The following is a 12,686-nucleotide window of genomic DNA, read 5'->3' on the forward strand; positions in this document are numbered from 1 at the left end:
ATTCTCTTCTTGCCTGTAGTTTCCTGTGAGAGATCTCCTGTGAGTTTAATTGGCATTCCTTTATATGTCAGTTGATTTTTTTTTCACGTGCACATTTAAGGATCTTTTCCTTTTGTTCAACTGAAGAGAGCTTAATGATCATGTGTCGTGGTGAAGATCTCTTTTGATCAAGCCTGTTGGGAGTTTTGTGCCCCTCCTGGAAATTGTTTCCCAATTCTTTCTCTAGATTAGGGAAATTTTCCTTTATTATTTCATTAAATATGTCTGTAAAACTAGTTTCTCTTTCTACACTTTCTGGTACTCCCATAACTCTTATATTAGGCTTCTTAATAGTGTCTGTCAATTTTTGAATACTTTTTCTGGCCTGATCCAGCTCTGCTTCCAGCTTTTTGTTTGCTTCCCCTGGTGACAGGAAATATCTTCCAATTTTGAGATTCTTTCTTCTGCTTGCTTTATTCTATTTTGCAGACTCTCCACTATACTTTTAATTTTCTCTACTGTGTTCTTAATTTCTAATATATAAGCTTTGATTTGCTTTATTGTTGCTATTCCTAGTGTAACATATTCCTTAAATTCTTTGAACTCTTGTATGTGCTTCTCAGTGTTGATTAGAAGCTTTAAAATGAGTTTTCTGAATTCTGTCCCCCATTTTCTCGATATCTTCCTCAGCTAACTCTGAGGTTGGCATAGGGTTTTGCTCCTTTGCAGGGGAGTTTTCAGTTATATTTATTGTGCCTTGTCTCTTCTTTTGTTCTTGGTCATTGTACTTCTGGTTATCAGTCTTCTCCTTGGAGCAGTTTTCTAAACTGTGTCATCCACAGGTCTAAAGTTCGATTTTACATATTACCATTTGTACACAGCTCTTTGCTTGCAGCCATGTGTCCCACTACTTCCAGCAAGTTCCAGGTCCACCATGGTCTCCATAGCCCCAACTCCTGGCTCACCACTCTCCACCTCATGTACTATCATGCTGAGGTTGTACTGTTGTCTATACAACCTTTATCCCACTTCCAGTTGGAGCAGGTCCGGGATTAGGGAGACAATAGGTCTCGTGTAAAGCTAGACTGTTGGTGGTGCTGATCTTGTCGGAACATTTTGAACGTTAGGTCTGGGTGCTACACGTACCTATTTTGACCCCTACAATGCTACAGTCTGTATTATTTTCCTATGGGACCAGTGCAATCCACTGAACACAGTGGGTTTTGGCGAGCTCAGTATATGTGCAGTTTACTATTGTCCCCTGCAGTCCTAAACTTTTGCCACAGTGTACAAAATGGTGCCTGATGTGCCCCTACTGGAGTTCTTGATCTGCTGGCCATCAGGTCTGAGAGCTATCCATACCTGTCTTGGGTGGAACCTGTAGAATGCCACATTGATGCAGTTCACTGAGTCAAAAATGAGTTCACCCCAAGCTCAGTTTATGCTCAGTCCTTTCCCTTGCCTTTGCCTCCTTACGCAAAATGGTGCCCTATTTGGCTTTAGGGGGCTGACTGGGCCGTGAAATCCACCCTGTTCTCACACTGCCCATCTGGGATCTGCTGCTGTCTCTGCTTCTGGTCAAATCAAATGGACCAGCAGGACAGACAGTTCTTTGTTTGGGTTCACCTCCCAAGCTCCCAGTGAAAGTCCCTTCCCACCTGGTTGCTGGTGGAGTTCCTGCTGCTGGTGGAGTTCAGATCACTGTTAGCTGAATGCCACTGGAGCATCAGTCACTGCAATACCACACCATTGTTTTCAATGGTTTCCTGTGTGTGACAGTTTCCAGGTATCCCTCTGCTGCTGTTCTGTCCTCTCCTATTTCCTAGAATGTGTCCTCTCCACTTCATTCTGTTTACATGTTTCTCCATCCATTTAAACGTGTCCTTACCCTATTCTGCCATCTTGATTCTCCATTTTCATTTCTGAACTGTGCCCTTGAGTAGTCTTCAGCTGTGCTTTGAATTTCCTTCATTTCCTAGGTGCTTCAGGGTGTAGTGCACATTGCGAGCTGAGTCCCAGCAGCAGTAGCAGCAGAAGGGTGTGAGCCTGCTCATTATGACTGACTTCAGCCTGTGAGAGAATTCATCCCATAAGGCCACTGTTTTGAGTCCCAGTGGCTCTTTTCCCATATGGCACCCTTCCTAGTGGCTTAGAAAACAAGTGGAGGATGGTCCAAGTATTTGGGACCCTGTATCCATGTGAGAGACCTAGAGGAAGCTCCAGGCTTTTTATCAGCCATTTGGGGATTGAACCAGCAGACAGATCTCTGCTCTCTACCTCTCCTTTTCTGTAACTCCAACTTTCAAATAAAAATGAAATCTTTCAAAAAGTAAGAGGTACTTAAAAAGGTCTACATATCATATGAAACTGTTCAGGAGAGAGATTTCTTCCTGTTCATTCTCCAAATGGTCACAATGGTTGGGGCTAGGTCAGAATGGAATCAGGAGCCTGGATAGCCTTCTGGCTCTCTCACAGGTGTTGCAAGTATCTGCAGACCTGAGCTGTCCTCCACTGTTTTAACAGGTGCATTATTGAGTATATGGAGTAGAAGTGGAGTAACCTGCATTTGATCCCATGCTCACAAAGATGCTGGCATTGCAGGCAGTGTCTTATCCCACTATGCCACAATGCTGCTTCCCAAAGCCCCTCTTAGCCCTGTGAGGAAGGACTGCAGACTTCTCTGCATGGGGGCTTTCCATCTTCCTTTCAATCTTCTATCTCTGCTACCCAGCTGGCATGGAGCTGGGCTTCCAGACACAACTTTCTGATGTTTGGTGAGTAAGTCAACAGATGGATAGTACACTCTCTGTCACTCTGCCACTCACATGATTAGTTTAGAGGGTATCCCCCAGAATCCTACATGCCCACCCCTGTGATGACTGAATTCATAGTGGTGCCTTCTGCTTTCATCCTGGCAACCAGTGCTGTGTCTGCTGAAACGTCATGTGAGTGAGGCCTTAGAGTCAGCTGTGCAGACTGGTCTCTCTCACCAAGCACTGTGCATGGAGGATTTGCCATGTCTGTTACTGGTAAGCCCTACTGTATATTACCCTGATCTGATTATTTAGCTATAAAAAGATGCTGTTGTTATTAAAATTGTGACCATTATAAATGAAGGCGTTGTACTTGATCATTTTCTGGGTGATGGTTGCTATGAGAATGGGTGATGGGTGAAGCAGACTGAAGCAGGTGCTCACTCTGGTTTCACTGGAGAATGCAACATCTCTCAAGGCTAATAGATAATGCACAGGCCAATAGTGGGTGAGGGCCAACAATCCTTACTGTATTAGGGCCCAGGCAGGGCCAAAACCAGTACCTACATCAGAAGGGGTATAAAGCTTTTATTCTCATGGCCTACTCAGCTCTTTCTCCTTGTCCATGGTTCTGTCTGTTCCCTCTCGCCCCTCAGTGGTGCTAGGGAAGAGGCTAGGAGTGAACTTCCTTTTGTTTAATAAGGCTCGTTCATACTCGGCCGGTGTTTTACTTTCACAGGAGGTTGATAAATCTAGCACTGGGTTTTGGTTGAACTTTTTCTTTTTTTTTTCAAAGAAGTAGTCTAGATACATGCAATTAACAGAAGTAGTAGCTGATGGAGTCAGAGAAACTGCCAGACTTCCATTCTGCCACGGAGGCTCCCAGGGACTGGGGTGCTCTTATTAGTTTTGTAAGATTTATTTATTTCACTTGAAAGAAAGAGAGATCTTCCATGTACTGCTTCATTCCCCAAGTGACTGCAACAAAGCTGAAGCCAGGAGCTACTTCCAGGTCTCTTCACCCCTCCAATTTGAGGTGAAATTTCTATTTCCTTTGGTCGCTGATCCCTTCCTTCATGTTGCCCAGGTGTCGATGACAGGGTGGGCACTTAGCTCTTCTCTGACTGTGGGTTGGGCTGCTGTGAACACTCCTGTGTGTGTCATTGTATACCCACCTTCCTGTCTCACATGGTATGCCCAGAGGTCAGTAATGCATAGGTCATGTGTTGTCCAGAGTAACAGACCCTGCTGTCCCTCCTGCCCCTGACTTAGCACGCTAGTCTGTGCTCCCCTTCATCCCAACAAGCCCACTTCTTTGCTTCCCCTTCCCTTCACTTATGCTCCCTGCTGCATCTCTCTGTGCCACCCTGACACTGCCTATGCCCCAAGGGACCCGACCTGTGGAACCAGGCAGAACATCCATGAACTCTTGGTCCTATCTGTACCAGTGGAGACTCATCACAGCAGTGTGAGCAGGAAGATCCCATTCAGACTTCCCAGGTTAGGAGCAAAGAGGTTTTTGCCTGGCTGAGAGGTTTCATAGTCCTTCCTTCTGAGGAAGTTTTCCATATTCAGTAAGTGTATGACAGGTTCCAGGAAGGGTTATAGATGTTCAGGTTCATAGTTCAGCTAAGTCACCATGTACACTGTATGTATTTTATGTTCAATTGTTGGACATTCAACATATGGGGTTAAGCTGCTCAAACTGTTAAACTGAGTCAGACTTGCAGACAATCCCCTGAGAAGTGTGCCAGTAGCCAAGTTTGGTTTAATCCAGTCAGCTGCCCCTGCCCATTCTATTGCAGGAATCCCTGGTTCTTCACATCAAGCTCTCTGCCAGAACTAGGTTTTTTTCCCAGGATGGAGGAAAGGTCAATCTTGGCTTTAGTGACTTATAAATTTTGGAGCCAAAAGTGAAAAGGGTGTCACTGTCTTCTCACAGATTCTGGAGATGTTGGAGCCAGTGGACTTTTACGGGGGAATGAAGGAGCTGTAAGGATTGGGGAGCCCATTTCTGTGTGGGTGAAAGTCCTTGGGCCAGGAATGTTTCACTGGGACTTTTTTGGATACAATTAAATTAGTAGGAAAGGAGGAAAGCATGGTCCATGTATGTAGATGAGAATGCACATGGGAGGGATGAGCACAGTGAGCAGAGCAAAAGCTGGGTGAGGGGGGTGAGAGCATCATCCTATCCCACCAGTCTCACATGCCCTGATCTCAAACTTGGATGTTTGAAGGCCTGAAAACCCCTTTGTCACACTGGACATGTTCACTCAGCTCAGGAGGGGACTGTTGGATCACAAAACTATCTTGTTTCTGCAAGGGGAAAGATCAAGGCACTTCTCAAATCTTGGGGAGATATGGTTAAGCCATGCCTTATTCACCTCCACAATGTTTTTTCAGTTTGACTGATCTTCTGGTTAGTTGGTGAAATTCACAGATACATAAGTCCTTGGGAACTTTGTGCTTCAGGGTGAGGTCAGTTTGCTCTCCTGATCCAGAACTGATCCTCATGACCCATCTCTTTGGGAATCTGTTGTTGTTTCTTGGATGACAGCTGCACCTGTGTCAAGCCAAACCTTCGTCAAGCAGTTCCTTGCCATGAAGAGGAGCCACAGGCGAACTTAGCAGTTTGTAGACATATTTCTCGGTGTAGACAGGATTTGTTCAGGACTCTAATATGAACGGTTGGTGCATGGATGAGTGTCCGAGGGACAGTTGTTGAGCAAACTGAAGGTTTGGGGGTGCATCCTGTGCAGGTCAGGCTAATTGATCACTGATCAGTTTTCTGGTATCTGCTCACTGAAGTGTCACTTTAGTGTGGTCTCGTAACTCCATCTGCAACTCTCATAGTAAAGGATCCAGGTTTTTTTTTTAAAGCTCCGCGATGCTGTCCCGCTCCCGCTGCGTGTCCCGGGCCTTCAGCCGCTCGCTCTCCTCCTTCCAGAAGGGGAACTGCCCTCTGGGGAGGCGCTCCCTGCCCGGGGTCTCCTCATGTCAGGGACCAAGTTGCCCCGACAGCAGGAAGATTGTCATTAACAGCAGTAGTGTCTTCAGCATCCGCTTCTTCAGAACTACAGCTCATGCAAGGATGATGTGATTACAGTAAAAACCCCAGCATTTGCAGAGTCTGTCACAGAGGGCGATGTCAGGTGGGAGAAAGCTGTTGGAGACACCGTTGCGGAAGATGAAGTGGTTTGTGAGATTGAAACTGATAAGACGTCTGTATAGGTTCCATCACCGGCCCATGGCGTGATTGAAGCTCTTTTAGTACCTGATGGGGGGAAGGTCGAAGGAGGCACTCCTCTTTTCACACTCAGGAAAACTGGTCCTGCTCCTGTCAAGGCCAAACCAGCTGAAGCCCCTGCTGCAGCCCCCAAGGCAGAGCCTGCAGCAGCTCCTCCGCCCCCTGCAGCACCCATACCCTCTCAGATGCCACCGGTGCCCTCACCCTCACAGCCTGCTCCTAGCAAACCAGTGTCTGCAATAAAACCCACTGCTGCCCCTTCGCCAGGTGACACAGGACTGCGTTCAGAACATTGGGAGAAAATGAACAGGATGCGGCAGGGCATTGCCCAGCGTCTGAAGGAGGCCCAGAATACATGTGCAATGCTGACGACTTTCAACGAGATTGATATGAGTAACATCCAGGAGATGAGAGCCCAGCATAAAGAGGCTTTCCTGAAGAAACACAACCTCAAACTCGGCTTCATGTTGGCGTTCGTGAAGGCCTAAGCCTTTGCGTTGCAGGAGCAGCCTGTAGTAAATGCAGTGATTGATGATTCAACCAAGGAGGTGGTGTACAGGGATTATATCGACATCAGTGTTGTGGTGGCCACCCCATGGGGTCTGGTGGTTCCTGTCATCCGGAATGTGGAAACCATGAATTATGCTGATATCGAACGAACTATCAACAAACTAGGAGAAAAGGCCAGAAAGAATGAACTTGCCATTGAAGACATGGATGGAGGTACTTTCACCATCAGCAATGGAGGAGTTTTTGGCTCACTGTTTGGAACGCCCATCATCAATCCCCCTCAGTCTGCCATCCTGGGCATGCATGGCATCTTTGACAGGCCAGTGGCCGTGGGGGGCAAGGTGGAAGTGCGGCCCATGATGTATGTGGCATTGACCTACGATCACCGGCTGATTGATGGCAGAGAGGCCGTGACTTTTCTCCAAAAAATCAAGGCAGCGGTAGAGGATCCCAGAGTCCTCCTCCTGGACCTTTAGGAGGAAGCCACATGCCCTACAAATTGACCACACAGGAACTGAGAACCACTCTTCTCCCAGTCCCCTCAGGATCCTGGGTTAGCCTGGGGACAGGCAGGCACATGCTGTTGGCCTCGAGCAGGGAAGCCAGGGTGCTCTGTCAACCAGCAGTCGCAGGTCTTGTCTTGGTTTCCTGCCAGGCTCTCTCCCTCTCTGCTCAGTCCTCCCACCCTCACATAGCAGCTGTCCTGAGGCTTGTAGGGAGTGAGAGAGCCAGCCTGGATGCATAGTGGCTCTCCTGCTGGCCTCCCAGCAGCCCTCTGCAGAGATGTCTCATCTCCCCCCAGTGCCAGGGTGCTGGGGGAGTCCCCAGGGACCACGGAATTACAGGTCTGTCTCAGAAGCTGCTTTCCAGAGACATCGGGGGGCTGCCGTGCCCCGGCGCCCTGGGCAGCAGCTGTCCTGGCTGTGCAGAGGTTGTGGATGCAGCTGGGAAGGGCTGCTTTGCTGCTTCAGTGGCACCCGCATTCTCAGCTGTGGTAGATTGTCAGCTGCCTCTTCTACCTCTTGCAGGAAGCACATGCCAGGGACTCGGGGTGGGAGGAATGGGCAGGGGTTGGGGGGGTCCCTATGTTGGAATTGGGGTGGGAGCAGCCCCAGGCTGGCTCTCACATTGTCATAGGCCCATACCAGGAAAATGGGTTTGGGCACAATCACAACCTCAAAGCCAACCTTTCCTGATCTCTTCCCAGGCTGCTGGGACCCATTTGAGCATACTTAGAGCAGATTCTGACATGTTCTGGCCATGGGGCAGGTTGTGGGACAAGGAGGCCATGGCAGAGCCAGGGGAGGGCAGGCATTCCCTGGAGCAGCAGCTAACTGGGCGGGTGGGTGAGTGGACTGACGAGGCCCTGCTCTTCCCAAAGCAAGATATACAAAGCAAGATATACAAAGGAGGTAAGACAGGGGAAGATCCTCCATCCAATAATTCACTCCCCAAGTGGCCACAATGGCCAGAGCTAAGCCAATCCAACACCAGGATCCAGGAGCCTCTTCAAGGTCCCCTACTTAGGTGCAGGTTCCCAAGAACTTGGGTCATCCTTGACTGCTTTTCCAGGCCACAGGCATGGAGCTGGATGGAAGCGAGGTTTCAGGGATTAGAACCAGTGTTCATATGGGGTCCTGGCACTTGTAAGGTGAGGATTAGCTGCTAGGCTGCCACACTGTGTCCAGGCTCAAGGTTTAATTCATCATGTTCATTTTCAATTTGCTGTTGAAAAATCCCCATTTCCATCCAAACAGGCATATGGAACCAAAAACTCACACATGGAAGTAGAACCAATGTCTGCTTTTCCCTGCGTGCCAAAGAGCAGAATGCCAGTCTACATCCTTGGGCGCTCGCTCTCTCTCTCTCTCTCTCTCTCTCTCTCTCTCTCTCTCTCTCTTTGATCATGTTTCCGTGTTTCTTACACATTATGAATGTTAGTCTTTTGTCATGTGAAGAGTTTATGAATATGTTCTTTCTGTTGGTTTTTCTTCATTCTGTGGGTTCTTTTGCTGTGCAGAAGCTTCTAAGTTTGAGAACAATCACATTTTCCTATTTTGCTATGATTTTTGGTTTTTCTTAAAGAGTTCATTGCCTGTGGATAACTCTTGAAGTGTTTTCTCCTATGATTTTATGTAGTGGCTTCATACGTTTTGGTCTTCTGTTTAAATATTTGATCCATTTTGAGTGTATTATTGTGTAGGATTGCTAATGGTTCTACGTTACATACACATGGCTTTGCAGTTTTCCAATCACCATTTAGCAAAGACTCTGTCCTTTCTCCATTTTGTGTTTTAGACAACTTTGTCAAAAGCATGCTGACTGCAGATACACAGATTCAGTTTTTGACCTTTATTCAGCCTTTATTCACTTTTATCTTGGTGCCTGCCTTTGTTTCAGTATCCTGCTGTTTGGTAGAAACAGCTCTGTAGACTGTCTTCAAGTCTGGTATTCTGATGTCTCCCACTGCGTTACTTTGTTCAAGACTAATTCACTGATTTAAACACTTCGGTAGTGCTAAGCGAAGTTTAGAATTTTTTGGTACATTGGAGACTATAATTTGTATTTTCTTGACTATATTAAATCTGTAAATTCCTTTGGCGATTGTGGACACAGAATAAGTGTTCACAGGCAGGCACTGAGGTGCAGTGGATAAAGCCATCTCCTGTGACATCTGCTGTTGGGGTTCAATGAATCCGAGTGAGACTCCAAGGAGAATGAAATGATTTTAATTTCTAGTCCAGGGGCAACCTCTGGGGCTTACAGTAGGGGCTTACTGTTACACAAAACAGAAAGTAAGCAATAGGAATTTACAATGCAGAGGTTGGGGGTCCTGATCATATCACGTCAATGTAGACAGTAATAAAACAGCATGCCTCGAAGGTAGCTATCTTTCCAGTAAATCTAAAAACTCTAAGATTCCTTTTATCTCCTGTCTGCCTCCTGGTGTTTCAGCAAGCAGGAGCTTTCCCCCATAACAGGACACAGGTGTGGCTTTGGAGATTCCAGATTTCTAGAAGTACAGTCACCTTTACAATTAACCCTTTCAACCTGCATCCCATGAACTGCTACTGATGTCCTAGGTGATTCACTTCCAACCCAGCTCCCTCATGATAGCTTGGGAAATGCACTGGAAGATGGCCTCAGTGATGGGATGCCTGCACCCATGTGGGAGACTGGATGAAAACCATGCCTCAGCCTGGCCCAGTGCTGGCAATTGAGACCACATGGGCCTCAACCATCAGATAAGGGACCTGTTTGTCTCCTCATCTCTCTGGGACTCTAACTTCCCATTAAAAAAAAAAATCTTTACAAAAATAAATAAGTAAATTTTCCATCCCATGAACATGACAGATCTTTCTTTGTTAAATATCCTTTGTAAGTATATTTAATTACTTTCTTTAGTGTTACATAATATTATTAGAGAAATATATTTTATATTCTTGGTTTACATCATCCCATTAAGATTTTTGTCATAGCTAATGAGATAGCTGTTGTAATTTCCTGATGGTAGAGTTCATATTGACAATTATAAATGCACATTCAGTTTGAACTGTGCAAGTTTACTGAGTTTGGCATTGAACTTAACATCTGCTGTTTTCAATTTTCTCCAAAGCTGAACCAGGAATCTGCAGTCAGGGATACCTGGACTTATACTTTTCCTAACAGTAAGCCTTTCATTTATTTCTCTTGCCTAACTGCATTGGTAGGAACCCGTGGTTCCCAATTTTTTCCCATTCAGCATAATATTGGGCGTGGATTTATCCAACCCAGCCATTATGAGGTTGAGATACATTCTTTGTAGAGTGAATTTTGTTAAAAATTTTTAAATCACAAGCCATTGATCTGTCTATTGTAGTGACCCTGTGAATTTTCTGCTTCATTCTGTTGGTGTGAGGCATGCTGTATTTCTCGGCTTTCAGGAAGTTTGTGCACCAGAATCCCTAAATAATTCTATTAGAATATTTTTTTATGTGTTGCTTGATTCAGTTCACTTAGCGTTGTTGAAAACTTTTACAGCTCTGTTTAGAGGATATTGATCTATAGTTTTATTTCTATTTTTGAATGGATGGTAAGGCTGTGTTCATAGAATCAACTTGGAATTGTTCCCTGCACTTCAAACTTCTTAGAATTCTTGGAGGTTGAGCAGAGTCTGCTGAAGCTCAGCAGGGAGGTTACCTTCTCTAGGGATTCTCTTTGTTGGGGTTTGTCATTACCACTTCCAACTCTGCCCTTGTTGCTGGCTGCAGCCATTTTGTGCCTTATTGTGTCCACTGGAGTAAGCCACATGTGCAGACTTTTATCTCTCTTTGTCTTACCAAACATTTAACTCTCTTTAGTTTTATTTTACTATTTCTACTCTGATATTTATTATTTATTTCTCTTCAAACATTGAAATTTTTCCCTTCATTTTCTTTTTTTTTTTCAAGATTTATTTTTACTACAAAGTCAGATATACAGAGAGGAGGAGAGACGGAGAGACAAACAGGAAGATCTTCCATTCTATGATTTACATCCCAAGTGAGCCGCAATGGGCCAGTGCACGCCAATCCGATGCCGGGAACCAGGAACCTCTTCCAGGACTCCCATGTGGGTGCAGGGTCCCAAAGCCTTGGGCCATCCTCGACTGCTTTCCCAGGCCACAAGCAGGGAGCTGGATGGGAAGTGGAGCTGCCGGGATTAGAACCGGTGCCCATATGGGATCCCGGGGCTTTCAAGGTGAGGACTTCAGCTGCTAGGCCGCGCCGCCGGGCCCCCCTTCATTTTCATAGTCTTTTAGTTGCCTTCTTTCTGTTTGGTATGCTTCTATTTATTTCTGAATGTGCATGTGATCATTGCTATAAAGCCTCAGAGTTTGCTTTTGTGATAAGCATTCCTCTATGTTTCAGTGTTTTGGTGGTTCCACTTTTTTTTCATTTAGGTAATTGAACATTTTTTCTCTTTTGATTTCTTCATTGATCGATTACTCCTTCAGGAGTGTGTTGTTTACCAGCTCATGTATTTTCAGTATTTCTAGAGTTTCTGTTGTGACAATTTGTAGTTGTACTCTATTTTAGCCAGGGAGGACAATGTGATATTATTTCGGTTTTCTTGAGTTTACTAAGATTCATTTTGTGGCTTAGCGTGTCCTGTGTGTCATGGTTTGTGGCTTAGATGCTCTGTGTGTCACGGTTTGTGATGTAGCATGTTCTGTGTGTTAGCATGTTTTTGTGTCAGGGTCTGTGATTTCCCAAGTTCATGTATCAGTTTGTGGCTTAGTGTGTTCCATGTGTCACAACTGCTGATGAACACACTGTGCATGTGGCTCCTGGTGATAGGATACTCTGAGTCTGTGTTGTTTGTTGGGTACAGAGAAATTTCCTTCTAATTCTTTTCTCTCTTGGTGTGACTGGCACCTTGATGGTATTAGAACATTGTATTGCCCCTGCAAGCCTGTATGCTAAAAGGATCGTGTTGGATGGGTCTGATTCTAGGATGTGTACGTATGACCACCCACAGCATAACAAGACCATGCCTGTCTTGGGAAAGGGAGCTATACAGCAGACAATCCTGAGTTTGCCAAGGTCACCACTCCTCCTTCAAATGGTTTGGGAGTAGGACCCATTTGCCTGCCCTTGACTTGCAGGACATTGGTTAGGCTGACATAACGGGGTCATAAGAGCTACATGGTCCAGCTTGGCTTGTGACGCTACAGTGTAGTTCACTATGTGATGTATTGAGCCTGGGGTTCCCAGGAATGCTCTGTGTTGCTGAGGGTTATATTTAGGGTTGAGGCTGGGGTAGGTTTGTTAGCTTTGGGGATGAGGTTAGGGTTCAGGTTCCGGATAGGGTTGGGGTTTCAGTTAGGGTTTGGTTTGCAGTTCAGTTAGGGTTATACTTAGGGATTAAGGTTAGGGTTCAAGTTTGCATTAGGTTCCAGATTTGGATTAGGTTAGGGTTCGGTTTCGGGTTATACATTAGGGTTCATATTCAATCTCAGGTAGGGTTAGGGCTAGGGGTTTGGGGTTAGGGTTAGACTTAGGGCTAGCACTAGGGTTCAAATATTTAAGCCTCTAATTCACATTAGAGATCCTTATTTTAAAAAGATAAAACATTATTCTTCCCGGGAGGAGTTTATATTTAGGAGATTTGAAACAATAAGGCCGTTTTAATTCCAGAAGGTAGGGGTTAGGTCATCACAATGTCAGACATTGACT

General features: G+C 45.7%; 1 pseudogene; it reads left to right on the forward strand.

The window, feature by feature from the left end:
* Positions 1–5,616: 5,616 nt before the first annotated feature.
* Positions 5,617–7,855, forward strand: LOC131479139 (dihydrolipoyllysine-residue succinyltransferase component of 2-oxoglutarate dehydrogenase complex, mitochondrial-like; annotated as a pseudogene).
* Positions 7,856–12,686: the final 4,831 nt, after the last annotated feature.

This window comes from Ochotona princeps, unplaced genomic scaffold (assembly GCF_030435755.1).
Source record: "Ochotona princeps isolate mOchPri1 unplaced genomic scaffold, mOchPri1.hap1 HAP1_SCAFFOLD_339, whole genome shotgun sequence".
NCBI classification, from domain to species: Eukaryota; Metazoa; Chordata; class Mammalia; order Lagomorpha; family Ochotonidae; genus Ochotona; species Ochotona princeps.